Here is a 22266-nt window from a genome sequence, read left to right as displayed (position 1 = left end):
TATTATTAGTAGTTTATTAATTTACATAAGTGGAGCGGCGTATTTATATACAGGCATTATAGGCAAAAGCCTACAGCGGCAAATTTATAAAAAGCGTGTTATTTTTTTATTGTTATGACATATTGACTTCCTAATAATTATTATAATTGTTTTTATTTAATGTGTATTTATGATATATATATATATTGATAGCTATAAGCAAAGTTAAATCTATTTTCAATTTTCTAAGAACAATAGCAGTCTGTTCTTATCGCTGTCTCTGTAGAGTTTTTTAAACCGGTAAAAATTGACTAATGTAATCTTAAAATTGTTTTAAAAAACATATCATACCTGAGGATGTAACTGTCATAATTCGACTAGTGTTCGAGTATGTTCTTTATGGTGTGCTAATAATTTACGTTTATTTTTTGTTAAATATTCTTTTTATTTTCTGAATATGAGTGCAAATAGAAAACAGTTAAGTGGTGACCAATACAAAATGATTGTCAAACTAAAAAGTGACAGACTAAAAAATGTTTAAAATCAAACATCGATGAAAACTAATTTTTTAACAAATCAGTTTCTTCTACTTTTTGTACAAGAATTAGTAACAATAAAACTACAGGTATTATTGTTGTTCGTATGTTCAGGTTAGTGACAATAAAATAAAAAATACTTTGCCACTTGAAGTTAAACTTGTTGAACTAGAAGATATTTGCGAGTCTCCCAATTCAACTAATAAAATTTTGAATTGTTAATTTTGGAGGTTAATTCAGCAAAATGAGCTATTAACAACGATTTTCGTAATTATTTCGCAAAAAACGGTATTTATCAAAAAGTTTAATTGATTAAACTGTTAATTGACTCATTTGCGAAAACTGAATGTCGAAATTTATATTATTACATCAATTTTATAATTATTAATTATATATTATGTATTACATATGTGTTATTCTACCGTTTATGTGTACTTTTTATTCTTAACCATGTATGTAGTGATTTTACACAATGTCTTTTTGTAGGCGATATTGTTTTGTTTGTTCACAAGCGCTAAACATTAAGTCGTCATATTTTTTAAAAATAGTACTAGTTATAACTATTTTCATAACAGATAATTTGTATCTTGCACATAGCTATCGGTATTATGACGACAACGTTAACAACGTTAACAATCTGAAAAATTATGTTGACTGGAGTTATCCTGTTTTCGCTTAGCACGGCAGTATACGTCAGTAGAACCTCATCGTAGTCACAAAAATAAGTTAACAAATTTAGTTACAATGTCAAACTCGTTGTTTTGACAACGAAATCGTGATAAATGTGTGTCAGTTATTGCGAATTGGCTATCGTATAATTTTTCTAAGAGAGGGTAGTCCCTCTTCTAGTTATTTTCTTTCTTTTAATTATCTTATTACCTAATTAACAAAAGGTGACCTCGTTAATAACTGTATAAACTTAGTATCCAACAATAATGATGTTCCTTCTAATTTTATTAATTTATCTATATCTAAACTATCCAATAGGGTCCCACTTACTAAGACAATGTCATATCTCCTAAACATTTTAAATTCAAAATCTACAATATAAAATTTGTAATTCCTATCCATACTATACAAAATCTTAGCAGTGAAGGTATCAAAGGGTCAGTTAAAAGTTACAGGTAGTTTTATAAGATTTGTTTTACTTGTAAAAGTTAAAATTTATTAGCTTATATCAATTTTAGTGTAATTAATATGTTTTATATGAATAATAAAGTATACGTTAATGTATGATAAAATTTATGGTCTTAATGACTAATTCCTAACATATTGAATTAATTATAACACAATTATTGTATTTGTAAAGATAGTTTTATCGTTTAAACAATAAAACCATTTACAGTTTAATAATAAATTTATGTATATTATATTCAAATATTTTCAAGTTAAGAGAAACATGATACCTCTACGATTCCCATTTTAAACGATAAAAAATGCGAATAATAGTTAGATTAATATTTATTTAAATTTGTAAATATATAATTTTCCTTATTTACGTTACTGTTAAAGTGCATTTAAAAAAATGATAAACATTTATCAGAAATTATAGGTTTTGTTATTATTTCATATATTGTTAATTTATTCATATATTATATACACATGTGTGCACTTTTATAGTAGTTATTTAGTATATGAACTTGCATAGAAATATATAATTGATCTAATAACCTTGAAAAATACATTACAAAATGGAACTATATTTTATTTCTCCATAACTTACATACACATACACATGAGTTATGTTCTCATTTTATTATTTGTATTATAATTGCATATTTAAGTGTTTATAAAAATATAATTATTTTTTTACTATACTATACAACAATGAAATATTTCTAGAATATAAAGGTGTGATTCCTATGTACGCGTCAGGAGACGCGCGGCCAACATTACATTATACGTAAATAATTAGGCACGTACACTAGGGTGGAACGAAATATTGAAAATGTTGATAATTGAATTTTAATAGATAAAAAAAAGTTGCAGTTTAGTCTCCTGATTATGGGAGATAAAAAAAAAAAATTTTTTTTTTATATCTTTAGGTGCCGCAAGAAGGTTGAAAATTTGACTGTGAGGGTAATTTTTTCGTTGTTGTCACTTATCTTTTAATCTATTCTATTCACAGGACAAATGATAAAATTAAACTTGTAGAACTAAATGTTTACCATAAAAAATTATATTAGCAAAAAAGCCGTATGTATAATACTTAGTCATTAAAATTAAAAAACAACACATTTTTATCTTTACCTTTGAAATCGTTTTTATTAGTTTATTTAAATATTGCAGACAAAATATTCAGCATACAATAAAAATGTGTCGTATAAAAATTGTTTAGAATTTAATTGTTTATAATTTTTGTTGTGTGTATCATATTTTTTACCAAACGTAGTTGTTATAATCAAGTATTAGTTTGCAAAAAAAGTCTTTTTCCCTCCAACTTATAAAACTGTAAATATTTTTTAAAATATTGGTTCAAATTTTTTTATCGACCGGATATTTTTTTATTTAAATCACCTTTTATAAAAAAAATAGATTTTTAGGAATATTAATAGTAGAGTTGAACGAAAACAAATTTTATTTTGCAAATTCTAATATTACTAGAAAGTTGTGGTCCATAATCAAATATGTGTATAAATAATTATAATCTTAAAATTATTACAAAATTTTACGAAATTTACAGAACACATTACTTAAGAGTTTTAAATGTATTTTTGATTTATTGTAATGTATTAAATTTTTATATAAGTAAAAACATTAACTTAATTAAATTGAAAATATTTTTTGGAATTAAAATGAGGCATTATCCTACGAGACTCAATCCTAGTCCTTATAACACCATCCCTTCTAGCTTGTCCGCATACAGCTGCAGATGCTTCTGTTACTAATTTTACGCTTCTTTCAACAGCTTGTGTATGACAAGGTAAATAAAAAATTTCTAAGGTGTTATAATTTTTGCTGTGAATAGAATAGATTAAAACGTAAGTGATAAAAACGAAAAAATTACCCTCACAGTCAAATTTTCAACCATCTTGCGGCACCCGAAGGTATAAAAAAAAATTTTTTTTTTATCTCCCATAGTAAGGAGACTAAACTGCAACTTTTTCTTATCTATTAGAATTCAATTATCAACATTTTCAATATTTCGTTCCACCCTAACGTACACGCTCTTGTATCAAGTCTTTATTTGTTGATCCTTGTAGTTGGCATTTTTTAGGTCATACAAACATGTATGTGCCCTTACACATTCAGCCAATTGTATGTCTTCTTCTACTGCGTATAACACTTTAGCAGAAGACATCACACGGCGTTTACAAAATGCCAAACTTTGAAAATTATAATATGAATAATAAATTAATAAAATAATTATAATAATATATTAATTACAACTACAATCCACAAGCAGGTAATTTTTGTGGCTGTTTTTTTTTGCTTTTTTCTATATTTTTAGCTTTTGGACGCGTGGCTCGTGCGATTTGACTGCTCTCGAAGCGGTCGTCGTCGCGCGGCTCCAGACGCGGTCATAGGAATCACACCTTAACCAGAATATTTAAAAATATTCACAGAATATACTTTGGCTGCGAATATTATATTTGCACAATATATTAAAGGTATATTTTTAAAATAATATAAAAAAAATATTTTGCAGGATGTTTTATGAATATAAATAAATGATATATTTTTCGATACTAATGTATAATTATTATAAGACATCCACACGTGAAAAAATTTAATGATTAATATAATTAAAGTGATTCACTTATCAACCACTTAATTAATCGAAAATTAAAAATAATATTAATTATTTATTTATTTGTTTCTTTTAGTTTCTCTCAATTTGTCAATCATAAAATGTTTTTTTATGTTCATCCCTTATAACTTATAAGGGTGTCAACTTTAATATCGCAGAGGGCAACACTCTTAATTAAATAGATTTTTCAAGAGATTATGATCTAATTAGGAATCATTGAATTATTATTAGAGACNTTAGGAACCATTGAATTATTATTAGAGACGAGGACTCATTCTCTTGTTCAATGAATATCCCAAATAAAACTATATTATAAAATAAAACAGAGTTGTATTTTATAAGAAAGTGATATTTGTGATTTGAGGTTTTTTGTAAGTAAGAAATTTACCTGTATAATTGGTAATATAAAAATATATTATAATTATAATTAAAAACTTTTTATGGTTTTAAGTTTCACAGGACAATAATAAGATGACAAAAATAAAAAAAATGTAAACTCAATAGGCTTGCAAACAATAGCAATAAGAGTGTTTTTACTGTCCCTGACTTGCTACACTTTTGTTAAGAATTTCCTGTAGTGCCCCAAGCTTGTCGTAAAAGGCGACTAATTTGGGCGGGGAGTCTCAGGCAGACCAGAGTGGCAACCGATAGCCAGCGTGTACCAACTCAAGGCGGGTAGGCAGTTGCTGAGATGAAAGTCGATGACGCATAGCCGAAAACCCCACGGAGGTTTTCCGTACCACGGGCGGGACAGGTGCCCCTGATGATGACCCAGTCATCGTCTGCCGTCCCGACACTAGTTATCAGACCGGTTTACCACTCGGATAACAGTGGAAATTGAATCCCCGTGGTTGCTGTCATTGGAGTGACTTTGTGGTTTATGGCTAAATGCTGGCCTCAAGGAATGCAGCTGAAAGACGGGTCACTTGGCCTGTCCATGGCTCCTACCGGCCTTTACTAGTGGGAAGATACACTGGAGGTTGCGTATACCATAATGGCTTGGATAGTAGCCGTGACCCTACCAGGGTGTCCGAGGTTGGTGCAAACCAGAGGCGAACGATACGGATAACTTAGTTGTCCGGCGCTGGTGTTCCGTTTGAAGAAATGGTGTCCGTGAACCGATTTGTCGCTTCTCGCTCATTGATCCTCTGCGCCCGGCAAATATCACCTGTGCTAACGCTGGTCGCGGTTGTAGGTGAATCTCTTTGGAGAGAATCCCACATAGACAATAAAGATTGTCCCTGACTGCCTAGCTTAATCGAATTAGTTTAATTAAAATTGATATTAATTAGAGAAAACGGTTGTTTACTTATTAAGGATTTAAGAATAAGTATATACATAGATATTATATAACTAGATACCAATAACATCCAAGAGTGTAACTAAAGGGTTAAATTTTTCGAGTTAAAATTTATGTATTCTCATTTATATATTTTCATAATATATATAAGAAAATCTTTAAAAATATATTTTTTAAGCACATTATAGAAATATTTTTAGTGTAACATTCTATAAATATTATCTGTAATATATTTTCAAAATATAAATTAACAAATATTTAAAACTTATTTTGTGAGGATATTGTAGAAATAATTCAAATAGAGTATATTTTTTATCATATTTATGAGATATTGAAATATTTTATGATGTATTTTGTAACAATATTTTAACGATATTAATATATATTTTGTTTGTAAACAGCTAACTTAAAATATATAAGGATTACCTTTGTTCTTCAGTCATTATTAAATTTTAATTGTTAGTTATTAAAAAAAAAAAAGGAAAAATATAATGATGGATAAATTAATGAGTAAAACATCAAATGCATCACACAAATCACACTAAAATTAAAATAATTAACAATTTACTGTAATATTAATTTCATTAAAACTGTTATGATTGTTTTTGTTATCAATATCGTTTAGTTTGGGTAAACCATAAATTATAAAAATTACAATTTTCATAATGAGTAATTTTCGACTTTTTTAAAATTTTTTTCTTATAACTACCATAACATTTTCAAAAATTAACAAATCAAATTAATTTTTTTTTAAATAGAAACGTTAGGATTTCACTTTTAATTGATATAATTATTTTGACATTCTGACCATTTACCTACCTACAAGGGGGGATCAAAATAGAAATTTTTTTACAAAAACTAATTTTTTCAACTTAACTTTTGAAAATATTCCGTAAATCTTCTACGTGCAAATAATTGCTGTAGTTAAAAGATAAGCTATTTTTGTGTTCAAATTTTATTTTGTTTATTTTAAAATACTTTATAAGAGTTTGCCATAATAATGAGTCCACCAATTTTTATAAAATTTACACGAATCTAACTTATATTAAATATTATATTTTGATTATTTTGCTTCCTCAAAGTTAAAAAAAGCTGCTTTGAATTTTTCAAATTTTCTAATTGTCATTTTTAGCTAATATACATGTAATTCACTTTGGCTGCGTTTAATATAATACAGTTTTATTCGCTTGGGGTACGAAGTTCGAATCCCTTCGTCAAACTAACTTATTTTGCATTACCATAACTTTTCGATTTTATATTTTCAATTTTAAATTGCTATAACTTTTCGAAAAATGTATGTATTAACACACATTCTTTTTCCTTAATACATTATATATATTTCTTTTATTCAACATACTTTTTTTTTAATTCAGACAATTTCCCCTTATACAAGGCTGTCTAATTTTGATAATCTTTTCTAAATTTTTAAAATTGATGGGTTTTTTCATAGTTTGGTGCTGATAGGTTCAATTACGTCCAAATCTAAATTCTTTAATGTATAGATCACTAAAACATATCATATAACGTGATAAAAACCTTCTTATCAAAGCAAATTTGACTTTAACCAGTTATAAGACAGTTGAACTTCAAACTGAGGCAATTTGATATTAAAAACAGAATTTTTATAAAAACTTTAGAAGAAGAAAACTTCATGGTACAACTAAAAGTTTATGAAGATAATACAATTTGTGTATGTAAGTTTAATAAAAGTCTGTACGGTTTGAGCAAGTGCCACGTTTTTGGAATAATAAGTATTAAGTTAATAATAATAATAAGTTACCCGAAAAAAAAGTTATTGCAAGATTTTAATGTATTGAATATAAAAAACCAATATTTCAAAACATGTACTACATATTTAATGAATGAGGCTCTTTAATTTCTTGAATAATAATTCTGTTTTATTTAATATTTAGTTAAATTATTCAAAATTTTTAAAACTAAATAACGTCATATTTTATACAAATGACACAGCTCTAATTTGCATAAGTAATACATACAATTGTACTTACTATTAAATTAAATAGTTGGACGAGATCTAATAGACTATTAAATAGTACCTGCTATACAGGACATAAATACATATATAATGATAATTCTGATATTTTAAGTCAATATCAATATAAATTAATAGATATTGTCTTACATAAGCTGAGAATAATTATTATCTGTTATGAAAATAGTTATAACAAGAACTATTTTTAAAAAATATGACGACTTAATATTTAGCGCTTGTGAACAAACAAAACAATATCGCTTGCAAAAACCCAACCCAGCTAAGGGGGGTCGAGGCACAGTGATGATGTGGCATAGTTGGATCAAGTATAATGATATCTGACAGTGATTAAAATCACTATCAAAAATAAACGCTTCGATGCAAATCTTTAGATAGTGTTTAATTTTAAAAAAATTGGTGTTTTATTCCAAAAGCTACTTGATCTGCTGGTTCCTTATTAATATCTCGATTAAGATAAAGTATGTCGAATAAAAAAGGGTTTATTAAAAAATATTATTTCTCATAAAAAAATTGTGTGGATCCATAAACTTTTCAATAAGTTATAGCATTATAAAGTTAAATATAATATAAATAATAAAATCGAGAATTTTCACACGAAAATAGCATTCGGTAACCATTTTCGCCGTGAAGACAAAATAAAGTCCGAAATTTTTTTTCCAGAGTTCAAATTTTTTTTTTCAAATTAAATTATATTACATAAGCTTCAATTTAAGATATATATAAAAGTGTCAGACCTTCCGGAACACTTTCAAAAGTTAAGTTGAAAAAGTTCTACTTTCTACATGCATTTTTTATATTTGAAGCCCCCCCATATATAGGGAAATAGTCTGATTTAAAAAAAAAGTATATCCAATGAAAGATGTATATAAATACTACTTCTCATGAAAAAATTGTATTGATCCATACATTTTTTAAAAAGTTATAGCACTTTAAAGTAAAAAATGTAAATTATAAAATCGAAAATTTTCACACAAAAATAGCATTCGGTAGCCGTTTTCACCATGAAGACAAGTCCAGAGGTCAAATTTTTTTTTTTCAAATTAAAGTACATTACATTAGCTTTAATTTAAGATATATATAAAAGTGTCAGACCTTCCGGAACACTTTCAAAAGTTAAGTTGAAAAAGTTCTACTTTCTACATGCATTTTTTATATTTGAAGCCCCCCCATATATAGGGAAATAGTCTGATTTAAAAAAAAAGTATATCCAATGAAAGATGTATATAAATACTACTTCTCATGAAAAAATTGTATTGATCCATACATTTTTTAAAAAGTTATAGCACTTTAAAGTAAAAAATGTAAATTATAAAATCGAAAATTTTCACACAAAAATAGCATTCGGTAGCAGTTTTCACCATGAACACAAGTCCAGAGGTCAAATTTTTTTTTTTCAAATTAAAGTATATTACATTAGCTTTAATTTAAGATATATATAAAAGTGTCAGACCTTCCGGAACATTTTCAAAAGTTAAGTTGAAAAAGTAAATTTTTTGTGAAAAAGTTGTCATTTTAAATCCCCCCCTGTGGGCAGGTTAAGTGTCAGATTTACAAAAAAAATATACCAAATGATAGGTAAAGACATCAAGCATCTATATAAAAAAAAATTATATTGATATGTTCATTTTTGAAAAAGTTACGGCAGTTTTTAGTAAAAAAAATTGAAAAAATTTCGAAAATTAGCGATTTTTAAATTTGTAATTTTTTTGGAGGTTTCCCCCATTTACGAGGAACGAGGGAAATTTTTTCAATTTTGAAGGGTAATGTCTTCGACTAGATACGATTTGTAATCTTTTGACGTGTCGTTGAAAGAAATCCGTTCGGTGAGAACTGAGAAAAAGTGGTAACAGACGCAAAAAAAACACATAATACAATAAAACACATCATAGTAAAACCTTCTCAGCTTCGCATAGAAGCTAAAAGACATTGTGTAAAATTACTTCCGACCTTTGAACTACTTTCTTGGTATAAATATTTATAATTTATAAACAATTCTATTTTAACTAATCGTGTTGTAATTTATCTTTCGTCAATCCACAATATAATCCTCTTTCAACAATTTTGAATATTACAATTATAGAAACTTTTTACACCTTGTAGAGTAACATAGAAATGATAACTATAATTTCTATTGAAGTAAATTATATCGATATTAATACAAAAAAATAGGATTTTAACGAAATTAAGATCTTTTCTTATAAATTTACTGTAAAGAGTAATTATAAAATTTCCTGAATACATAATAATCTTTTAAAAACTAATTTGCATCATAATATGTTATACAAACGACACATTTCTAATTTACATTGGTAAAGTAAAGTACATTAAAATTAGGGCGACGTATTTAATATTAAATTTAATAGTTGACACAGTTCCAATAGACTATCAAATATTTCCTGCTATACATGACATACATACATAAATAATGATAATTATAATATTTTATGGAAATACCAATGTAAGTTAATAGATCTTGTCTTACATAAGCTGATAATAATTATTATCTGTTATGAAACAGTTACACCAAGTACTATTTTTAAGAAATATAATGATTTAATATTAATATTTATTTAATATATTAATATTTAGTACTTGTGTACCTATTATTATTTTATAATATAAAATTATTATAAAATTATAAAATAATAATAATATAAAATTATTTCCGGCCTTTTATCCAGACGATTAAAAATAAATTTCACTTGTAAATACCAATTAAAGTACACCAGAATTAAATCATACCATCATATAATAATCAATTAATAAAACTTTTACAATTAGTTGAACGTCCCCGTACTTATTCTAAGATTTTCTCTAAACAACTTCAATGCGAAGCTGAAAAGATATTCATTTTATTATGATTTTTTATTATTTGTGTTTTTTTATTTGATTTTTTTTTTGTGTCTGTGAACGCTCAATCTTAGCTCTCACTGAATTGATTTTGATGAACAATATATCAAAAAATCACAAATTGTATCTTGTCGACGACATTACCCTCAAAACCGTATAGTTTCAGTTTTCAAAAATTGAAAAAAATTCCCTCGGTACCCGTAAATGGGTGAAATACCCCAAAAAATTACAAATTTAAAAATCGCTAATTTTTAAAATTTTTTCAATTTTTTTTACTAAAAACTACAGTAACTTTTTCAAAAATGAACATATCAATATAATTTTTTTTTATAGATACCTTAGGTATTCACCTATCATTTGGTATATTATTTTTAACTTAACTTTTGAAAATGTTCCGGAAGGTCTGACAATTTTATATGTATCTTAAATTAAAGCTTATGTAATATACTTTAATTTGAAAAAAAAAATTTGACCTCTGATATGTCTTTAGGGTGAAATTGACTACCATATTCAAAAACATGTTATTTTTGTGTTAAAAATCTCGATTTGTATTTTATTTTAAAATACCTGCAAGGGGAGTACAATAATTTTCATAAATACTATATATAAATCAAATTGATATAGCATATATGGTTAAACTTATTTAATTTTTTTTCCTTTTCTTAAATCTAGAAAAATAACCTTGAAATTTAAATTAGCTTAATTTACCATTTTTTCAATGAAGAAATGTGACGTACGATTGCTGAATCGGTAAAACTTGTATTCTTTAACGTCTAGGGTACAAGGTTCAAAACACCCACCCGTGCGAGTGAATTTTTTTCCTAATTATTTTTGAGATACAGAAAAATTCAAAGTTCGATTTTTATCTCATTCAAATTCAATAACTTCAATAAATATTAAGGGCACCATCACTGTAGTGTTCCCTCGTAAGAAGAAATTTCTTATTCATTATAAAATTATTTTACTATATGGATTTTTTTGTGACTATCATTTATTTTCTCAGCTCTCACTTGACCTATTTAGACGACAAAAATGCAAAAAAAATATTGAGCTTTTCTGATAAATTTACTGTTAATAGTAATTATAAAATTTCCTGGCTATATAATAATCTTAACAATAACATTTTTTTAATTCGCATAAAATATTCTATTTAATGATGTCAATTTCAAACTTTCAACTTGAATTAAAAGTAATTGTAACAAATTAAACTTTTTTTTATTATAAATTTTCACAAAAACAATTTTAAAGGACCAAAAAATTAGGTTAAAATGTCATTTTGTACTAATTATTTTTATCATATTAGAAATCAAAACTAATAATAATTTAAAAACCATTTTTTTTTAATTAATTCTTTGTACGTAAATACTCATTATTAAAAAATAGTAAGAATATTAAAACTTACAAGTGATAGAAAAAGTCTAAGTTGATTTTGGTTTTTAAATCATTTACCAATTTCTTAAAATTAAACACTCTCTACAGATTTGCTTCGAAGCGTTTTTTATGATAGCGATTTTAATCACTGTCAGATATCGTTTATACTTGTTTTAAACATGCAACGTCCACGCTGTGCAGCAACTCCTGTCCTACCGTTTTTTTAAATAATATTGTACAAAAATAATAATTAAAAGCCAATCCGACCTCCTACTTGTGCTCCTCAGCTCATCCTTGATTCCGCGAACTGATTATAACCGCAATATAACTTTTAATATAAACACCGAATGCAATACCACGAGGGCCGATGATGTAAACTAATCCAAGTGGTTGCTGAAAATCGAGTTTGATTTATTATTTACACATTATTCTCGATAGCATAAAAAACAACAGTAATTTAAAAGATTAATTTAAACCGTCGAATATTTTATCTTTTAGAACACCAATATTTTTAATTATAGAAACGAAAATAATTAACCACAGGCAAATAACACAAATTCCGTACGTACTTTACGCTGTGTAAAAAATAAACAAAACGCCTATTCCAACACACACAACATTGTCGTGCAAACTACTTGGGTTTTCAACTGGCGCAGTCATTGTTAGGTGCTGAAAATGGCTGATAAGAACTAGTTATCAGCTGTTATGTCACACCTTATCGACCGGCTCAAACACATTATTAGAAAATATTGTAATTGACTATAATAATAATACCATAAATAAATAAAAATGATTTTAGTCATTTAAAAAATCAAATCACATCCGTTTAAGGGATTGAGCCTAAATGCCTGTCAACAGTATTCTTANTCACATCCGTTTGAGGGGTTGAGCCTAAATGCCCGTCAACAGTATTCTAAGGGATATTACCGTCGACGTGTACGACTTGGAACGGGGCGATTTCAAGAAGAAGTGGTCGATGTATCCGCTTTGAATCTCTGACCAATAGCAACGGGATCATTTTAGCCTGTTGAAAATCGACGACTCAGATAAATCCCATTACATTTGCATTTCCGATTATTCGAGACTCATGCGCAGCCAAAATGCCCTACATCATGATCGCGAATAAACTTTCAAGAAAGTAGTATGTGACTTGCGCCATGTTGGGTCACGTTTATGCCACCGTGGTGTGTCACTTGTGACGGGGATTTTTACGCAACAATAGACCCACCCTACTTTTGAAGTTGACACTTTAAGCTCGGCGATGGACGTGACGCTGTCACTAGAACATATTACAAAGTGGTTTATTCTTATTAATGGGGAGAACTTAAGTGATGCAGTGCTCGCTCAAGCTAATTCAACATTTTTATTGACGGCTGTGCAAATTCATGATGGAGAAATAAAAAATGTATTATTTCGTTTGCCATTTATGGCACAAATAGCTACATATAACCACTTATTGGACATCTCAATATCCGATAATTGTTATGAGGTAAATTTTATCTTTTTGAATTTTCGCATAGTGTACGTATTCTAATTCATTATTTTTTTTTTTGTTTTTTGACCATAAGGGTCACGTTTTTTTTATTTTTATTTATGACTGTATAGGTTAGTTAACCTATACATAAGTTTTAATTTATGTTTCTATTTTATGATTTATGTAGTCACCTTTATAATTTTAAACATTTTATGAATTTTTTTTTTAAATCCTTAACCATAACTCAATAACTAATTTTGTTTTTTTTTACCTTAATATTTTATTGTAGTGTTTTTATTATGTATATTTTCCTCTTATTATGTCTGATCCATAAATTTATTTAGTTTAGTGTATTTTGATCTGTGGTTTTATTAAACATTTTTTTCAATTTTATTTTGTTCTGTTTATGACAACTTTATATTATAATATAGAATAAATTTTAATAATTGTTATACTAATTCAAAAAATTTTCATAGAACCCTTTATTCCTAAGATAAAGTACAAAATCTATGGTGCTCTATTATTGCCTTTGGCTTGCTTCGCACCATGATGAACCCTCCTCGGGTTCTTGTTAAGTTAAGCTGGTTAAATGTGAGTTTAGCTTACAAGTTTAATTATTAATTTGAATACATCAATAACCAATTGCTTGTTTAGCTTCATTTATTCTTTGCACTATGACGAATATATTTGAATCTTTTATAAATAATAATATTTTGACATAAATAAAAAATTTCTGAGAGTACTTATTTATTAATGTTATGATGAATTCCAAATTTTTAGCGTATTTTACTANGAGTACTTATTTATTAATGTTATGATGAATTCCAAGTTTTTAGCGTATTTTACTAAAAAATATAACAATTTATTATGTAGAAATCATATTTAAGTTTAGTTCAAACTAACAGTACAAGAAATTCAAAAGGTTTTGAAATAAACTCATCACAAAATAGTTTATGTTTAACATTGCCAATAATGTTAAGATCTAAACAATAATTTGAAATGATTTTAAATTAATAAAATACATTAGTTAGTCTAAAAATTGTTAAACCACGCATTTATTATTAGATTAGATAATTTTAAGTGATTTTTCTTAAAATAGAAGGATAAGAACTTTTGTATGCCATCTATTATATTATTATTGATAACAACCCGTGTATAAACTCTTCAATATGCGTAATTTAAATAAATACATTTTTGCATCATAACGTTATCCTAGGCACTTATGGTGTTGGGTAAAACACCAATTTAAAAGTTTTCTGGTATGTGATTTGTATCTCGTCGCAGCTGTGTTCCGTAAGATATTTTTTCAAGATAGGGGAAAAACTGCGCTTATCTCAAGAACATGTTACGAACATAGGTAAACCAGATATCGTACCAAAACCTCAAGTCCAATTAGTGCCCATACTACCGACAGTATAATTCAGAGGACGTGGTATTATCCTTGCTGATTTATTTTTATTTATATTTTATTTATTTTGTGGTAGTGTAAGAACATTTATTACTATGTTCTTACCACTTATATTACACACGTTTTATTTCTATTCATTTAATTCGTAATACATATTAATTAGCATAGAGAGAGATGCTGATGTGACAATTCTACTCGTCTGTAGTCCGGAGCTACTGACGTCGAACTAACAAAGGGCAGTTATGTTTGAGTGGCCGTTATAGACATAGTTTTCAATATTATTACTTTCGTCTTATTTATATTATTTATAACTTAACTTGTTTTATTCAACGACCCGTCTATCGCCAATTGTCATCATAGCCAACCAACTCCGTCTCACTTGGATATACCTACTAACCAACTGTACTAGGATTCAGGTCAGACGTATTGTACATTACATATAACTTATATTTACTGAACATCTAAAATATAACTTTACTTTGTCGTTGACATAAAACAATAGTCTAATTTTATTTAATAATCTATCCCGTGTAACTAAGGTACACGATTGCCTGTGTCTCCTTCAGGCAATTAAAACTCATTTAAGGAGATAGGGACGATATTTGGGCAGGCGTCGGGTAGCTTCCGATACTTGGTTTTGACCAAGATCCTCAACTATTAAACAAACCCCTAACAGTAGAAAAATAATATTTCACTTTTTTTAATGTTATAATATTTTCTTTTTTACATTTTCCATTGTTTATTAACGATCTTCCAAATTTTCTTAAAATAATGTTCTTTTTTATTAATTGTAAAATACTATATATTAATAATAAAAATAGTAATTTATAGTAAATTCTTCTGAAACGTTTTCCAATTATCGATTTAATAATTTTGTAGTAATACAAAAATAAGCAAAAACGGTGTTAGAGAATATATTTGACCAAAGTTGGATGTTTGGGGATTTGATCAATTCAGGTGCAACGAGGTTCTATCGGGGTTGTAGAGTCCGAGGGCTTAGAACAATAAAGACAAGTAGATATAAAAAGAAATTATTAAAGTTTCTCTATAGAGATATTACAAATGACCTAACTGGTAAGTACCTGAAATAATACACTGAGGCAACGAAGAGGCGGTGGCCATCTCACGAATACCATGTAATGTGATTATGTATAAGGTACGAACTAGTCAGTAACAATTAATAAAGTTTGAATATAAATATGTGATCTATTGCTTTATCATTCTTTACTCAGATTATTAATTATAAATAATTGGGTTAATATAAATTTATTTACTTTTTTATTTGGCTTGTACAAAGATCGTCAAGGTTTGCGTAAATATTTATACTGTCTCTTTTAAATAAATAAAGTGTTAACGCAAAATAATTATATTCAAAATCGCTTTAAAATGTACCGACGACAACACGAGGTCGCGGCTAGTTTGTTCAAAATAAATCAAATAGAAGAATTCTGAATTCCTTATTGAATTCAGATCTTCAAAAAGCAGAGAGAATAGAGTCGCTCGCTGGCACGCTTGCTCACTCACTAATGTGCAAGCAGAACTAAGCCTTTTTATATTATTTTTAATTATTACCCCTTCATGGGTTGTTGTCGTCAGCGCATTTAGTGATTCTCAATTTATTGTATTAAATTGAACATAACATGATGGTTATTTTAAGATAAGATGTATAGTGTACAATAATCAATTTAACATATATATACATATATAATAGCTAGTGTACAACATTGTATATGTTATAACAGATAAATTGATTATTTGTTTGTGTACAATTGGTATTAAATATTGATATATTAAATTATATTATTAATTAAACATTAATTATATTAATTAAATATTAAATATTGATGAATGTAAGATGCGTAATGCAGAACATTGTGCATATTACGACATCCGCCCTAATTTTTTTAAGTGTTGTGCCCTCACAACTATTGTTTAACATAGGCAAAAAATTGATTAACAAATTTAGTATTTATGATATATAATGATTATTATGTGAATATTAAATATTAGTAGATAATATAAATAGTTAAAAGTTAATATCATGAGCAATTGCATTTGAATGATAGATTAAAAAAAAAATATTATAGAATACAAAAAAAAATAATAGTATATAAGTATGTATAAAGGCAAAAAAATAAGACAATATATAATTTTTCTTTATATTTATGCAAAAAGAATAGTGATAATACAAATTAAAAAAATGCGTAAAAAAAAAAATATGTATATAATGTTATCTGATAAATCGTTATCCTGTTCTCTCCTTACATAGTAATAGTCATTTAAAATAATAAGTTCAGACGTTTTTAGTTCTTCTAGAATTTTTGCTTTTGTAATTATAAGGTATTGCTATTTAGTTCTGTAAATAATAATTATAGAAGTGCTATTCGATATGGAAATCTATGATTTTTCTTTGTTTTTTGACTTCACATTTTTAGTTGGTTTAGTTGTACATTTCTTTTGAATTCATGAATGTCAAATTCAAATAAATTTTGCAAACACAAATATATGTCTTTAATTTGTTTTTCTTCATATGTACTGGTATTATATAAGCACTTTATTCCTTGGTTTTTACTGATAATTTGAATTTCGAAGTCTTCATCTGGTGAAGCTGATTCATCATTAGGGTGGAACGAAATATTGAAAATGTTGATAATTGAACTCTAATAGATAAAAAAAAGTTGCAGTTTAGTCTCCTTACTATGGGAGATAAAAAAAAAATTTTTTTTTATACCTTCGGGTGCCGCAAGAGGGTTGAAAATTTGACTGTGAGGGTAATTTTTTCCTTTTTATCACTTATCTTTTAATCTATTCTATTCACAGGAAAAATTATAGAATCAAACTTGTAGAACTAAATGTTTACCGTAAAAAATATTATTAGCAAAAAAGCCGTATGTATAATACTTAGTCATTAAAATTAAAAAAAACAACATATTTTTATCTTTACCGTTGAAATTGTTTTTATTAGTTTATTTAAATATTGCAGACAAAATATTCAGCATACAATAAAAATGTGTCGTATAAAAATTGTTTAGAATTTAATTGTTTATAATTTTTGTTGTGTGTATCATATTTTTTACCAAACGTAGTTGTTATAATCAAGTATTAGTTTGCAAAAAAGTCTTTTTCCCTCCTACTTAGTATAAAAGTGTTAATATCTTTTAAAATATTGGTTAAAATTTTTTTATCATTCTATCTACAACACTGTTTTTATTATCGACTGAAATAATACCAATATCCTGAAGTACAGCACTTGCAATTTTAGCAGCTGATCCATCTGAAATTCCAGTTCTATCGCAAGCCAAAGCTAGAGCCGGTAACTTAAGTCTCATCTGTGAGTTTTTTATATCAGATGACGATGTTGATGGTTTTTGTGATGTTTTATGTTGGTAACTACTAATTTAATGATACGTTGTAAACTTGTAATTGTTGATAAGAAAAAGGATTGTATGTTCGGTTATGATTAACGTGTGTAACATGCCTTAATAATTAAATTAAATATTGTGTTAATTTGTATTTATTAATTATAAATAATAAAATAATAAAGAACACAAAAGTTTTGAAGTTATTGTTATTTTTTCAATATGTGGAACTTTTCGAGATTTTTTACATATACACGTACTAAAATCAATACATTTACATGCTGCAATGTCAAAAAGACTATTTCTTGCTTCAGTTTGGAGTTTTTCCACTTTTTTTTTATACGTCTCACAATATCCCCTGCCCTTCGCTGACTTTAGTATATTCCGATACTTGTCATGGTACGTTTTAATTAATTGTAATACTCGCGTGTGTGATACTATTGGAATTGATGCTTTGTGCCATATATTTTCTATATTAGTTGCTACAATTTCAGCTATAGAGCTTAAACTTGGCTCTTTTGAAGTAATATCGGGTTTAAGTTAATGTGATACATATAAATAATATTGCATAACGTCTTCATAAGTTGGTAATACATTATTACTAAGTTCTTTAGCATCTCCAAAAATTAAACATTTTGATTTATTTCTTGTCAATACACCAGCCATTTTTAACAAATATTTAACACACGTTGCGCATAAAATTAACTAAACACGACTCCGTACGAATGCACAGTGATATTAAATGCAAAAGCAAGTTCGTTTATTGAAGTGACAATGAAATATTATCGTATCATAAACTTATTAAGATAAGATAGGGCTTAAATAGAAAAATCCAGTAATCATAAGAAAACAATATTACTATATTTCAAATGCCTTACGGCACTTCTTAATTTTAAACTAGACTAGTGAAATTNAACAACTACGTTTGGTAAAAAATATGATACACACAACAAAAATTATAAACAATTAAATTCTAAACAATTTTTATACGACACATTTTTATTGTATGCTGAATATTTTGTCTGCAATATTTAAATAAACTAATAAAAACAATTTCAACGGTAAAGATAAAAATATGTTGTTTTTTTTAATTTTAATGACTAAGTATTATACATACGGCTTTTTTGCTAATAATATTTTTTATTGTAAACATTTAGTTCTACAAGTTTAATTCTATAATTTTTCCTGTGAATAGAATAGATTAAAAGATAAGTGATAAAAACGAAAAAATTACCCTCACAGTCAAATTTTCAACCCTCTTGCGGCACCCGAAGGTATAAAAAAAAATTTTTTTTTTATCTCCCATAGTAAGGAGACTAAACTGTAATTTTTTTTTATCTATTTAAATTCAATTATCAACATTTTCAATATTTCGTTCCACCCTAGTGTACGTGCCTAATTATTTACGTATAATGTAATGTTGGCCGCGCGTCTCCTGACGCGTACATAGGAATCACACCTTTATATTCTAGAAATATTTCATTGTTGTATAGTATAGTAAAAAAATAATTATATTTTTATAAACACTTAAATATGCAATTATAATACAAATAATAAAATGAGAACATAACTCATGTGTATGTGTATGTAAGTTATGGAGAAATAAAATATAGTTCCATTTTGTAATGTATTTTTCAAGGTTATTAGATCAATTATATATTTCTATGCAAGTTCATATACTAAATAACTACTATAAAAGTGCACACATGTGTATATAATATATGAATAAATTAACAATATATGAAATAATAACAAAACCTATAATTTCTGATAAATGTTTATCATTTTTTTAAATGCACTTTAACAGTAACGTAAATAAGGAAAATTATATATTTACAAATTTAAATAAATATTAATCTAACTATTATTCGCATTTTTTATCGTTTAAAATGGGAATCGTAGAGGTATCATGTTTCTCTTAACTTGAAAATATTTGAATATAATATACATAAATTTATTATTAAACTGTAAATGGTTTTATTGTTTAAACGATAAAACTATCTTTACAAATACAATAATTGTGTTATAATTAATTCAATATGTTAGGAATTAGTCATTAAGACCATAAATTTTATCATACATTAACGTATACTTTATTATTCATATAAAACATATTAATTACACTAAAATTGATATAAGCTAATAAATTTTAACTTTTACAAGTAAAACAAATCTTATAAAACTACCTGTAACTTTTAACTGACCCTTTGATACCTTCACTGCTAAGATTTTGTATAGTATGGATAGGAATTACAAATTTTATATTGTAGATTTTGAATTTAAAATGTTTAGGAGATATGACATTGTCTTAGTAAGTGGGACCCTATTGGATAGTTTAGATATAGATAAATTAATAAAATTAGAAGGAACATCATTATTGTTGGATACTAAGTTTATACAGTTATTAACGAGGTCACCTTTTGTTAATTAGGTAATAAGATAATTAAAAGAAAGAAAATAACTAGAAGAGGGACTACCCTCTCTTAGAAAAATTATACGATAGCCAATTCGCAATAACTGACACACATTTATCACGATTTCGTTGTCAAAACAACGAGTTTGACATTGTAACTAAATTTGTTAACTTATTTTTGTGACTACGATGAGGTTCTACTGACGTATACTGCCGTGCTAAGCGAAAACAGGATAACTCCAGTCAACATAATTTTTCAGATTGTTAACGTTGTTAACGTTGTCGTCATAATACCGATAGCTATGTGCAAGATACAAATTATCTGTTATGAAAATAGTTATAACTAGTACTATTTTTAAAAAATATGACGACTTAATGTTTAGCGCTTGTGAACAAACAAAACAATATCGCCTACAAAAAGACATTGTGTAAAATTACTACATACATGGTTAAGAACAAAAAGTACACATAAACGGTAGAATAACACATATGTAATACATAATATATAATTAATAATTATAAAATTGATGTAATAATATAAATTTCGACATTCAGTTTTCGCAAATGAGTCAATTAACAGTTTAATCAATTAAACTTTTTGATAAATACCGTTTTTTGCGAAATAATTACGAAAATCGTTGTTAATAGCTCATTTTGCTGAATTAACCTCCAAAATTAACAATTCAAAATTTTATTAGTTGAATTGGGAGACTCGCAAATATCTTCTAGTTCAACAAGTTTAACTTCAAGTGGCAAAGTATTTTTTATTTTATTGTCACTAACCTGAACATACGAACAACAATAATACCTGTAGTTTTATTGTTACTAATTCTTGTACAAAAACAAATTAAATTCTAAACAATTTTTATACGACACATTTTTATTGTATGCTGAATATTTTGTCTGCAATATTTAAATAAACTAATAAAAACAATTTCAACGGTAAAGATAAAAATATGTTGTTTTTTTTAATTTTAATGACTAAGTATTATACACACGGCTTTTTTGCTAATAATATTTTTTACGGTAAACATTTAGTTCTACAAGTTTGATTCTATAATTTTTCCTGTGAATAGAATAGATTAAAAGATAAGTGATAAAAAGGAAAAAATTACCCTCACAGTCAAATTTTCAACCCTCTTGCTGTGCTATAATATTACCCAGCATGGTACATCCTTAGTCAATTATTTATGTTATCAGTTCTATTCTAAGACTACAAGGGACATTATACCAAAATTAAAACTAGTTGTAATGAATAAAGTATTTGTTTTTATATCGCATGAGTCGATACACGTGTAATAATTATTAAATGTATTTTTTTTTATCTATGTAATTTATTATTAAATTAAGTTACATTGCGTGTGATGTATAAGAATTAGTCGATCAAGTCTTTATTGGAAAATGATACTATTGACAGTATAAGGTATTCATTATTAATCTGTATCAGTAAATAGCACAGAATTGACGTATAAAAATATTCTTCTTAATTTAACAAAGCTATCAATCATAGATTCATCTATAATTGTTAAATTGATTATACAGTCTAACAAAATATTTTTAATTCTATATATAATAGTAGTATTAAAATTTAGACACATCTCACGTTTAATTATGAAATATATTTCAAGCCTATAATTTCTACTTATAAATGAGTTGGCATGTTTTAATGGGCTTTGTAAATTTTTTAATCTCCTCTCTTCAAGTACCAGCAACAAATATTAATTTGTATTTAGTGGGGTTCAAATGAACAATTATTGAAGAGGTGCTATTAAATGTTTAAAATAAAAAATCTTGTTTTCTGAGGATGCTTT

General features: G+C 26.7%; 3 protein-coding genes across 9 annotated transcripts in view; 1 reads left to right on the top strand and 2 right to left on the bottom strand.

Annotated features, from left to right (window-relative positions):
• Positions 1 to 22266, top strand: part of LOC126896261 (uncharacterized) — a 162240-nt gene that overhangs the window by 33132 nt on the left and 106842 nt on the right. The gene's annotated exons all lie outside the window — the stretch shown is intronic.
• LOC126896244 (nose resistant to fluoxetine protein 6-like) overlaps positions 1 to 22266 on the bottom strand; it is a 173506-nt gene that overhangs the window by 63647 nt on the left and 87593 nt on the right. For 2 of the 7 annotated variants that reach the window (XM_050668873.1, XM_050668874.1), the window contains exons 1-2: positions 12069 to 12440; positions 331 to 505 (exon numbers count right to left, since the gene is read on the bottom strand). The gene's annotated coding sequence lies outside the window, so the exon portion shown is untranslated. Of the gene's footprint in view, positions 1 to 330; positions 506 to 12068; positions 12445 to 22266 lie in introns of those variants that run through there. The other 5 variants (XM_050668877.1, XM_050668872.1, XM_050668878.1 and 2 more) reach the window with 4 other exon arrangements.
• Positions 1 to 22266, bottom strand: part of LOC126896245 (nose resistant to fluoxetine protein 6-like) — a 113395-nt gene that overhangs the window by 18833 nt on the left and 72296 nt on the right. The window lies entirely within an intron of this gene.

The sequence above is a fragment of the Daktulosphaira vitifoliae genome, unplaced genomic scaffold (assembly GCF_025091365.1).
Source record: "Daktulosphaira vitifoliae isolate Bord-2020 unplaced genomic scaffold, ASM2509136v1 Scaffold_1, whole genome shotgun sequence".
NCBI lineage: Eukaryota > Metazoa > Arthropoda > Insecta > Hemiptera > Phylloxeridae > Daktulosphaira > Daktulosphaira vitifoliae.
Note: the sequence above shows the minus strand (reverse complement) of the source record. Positions and strands in the feature narration are given on the sequence as shown.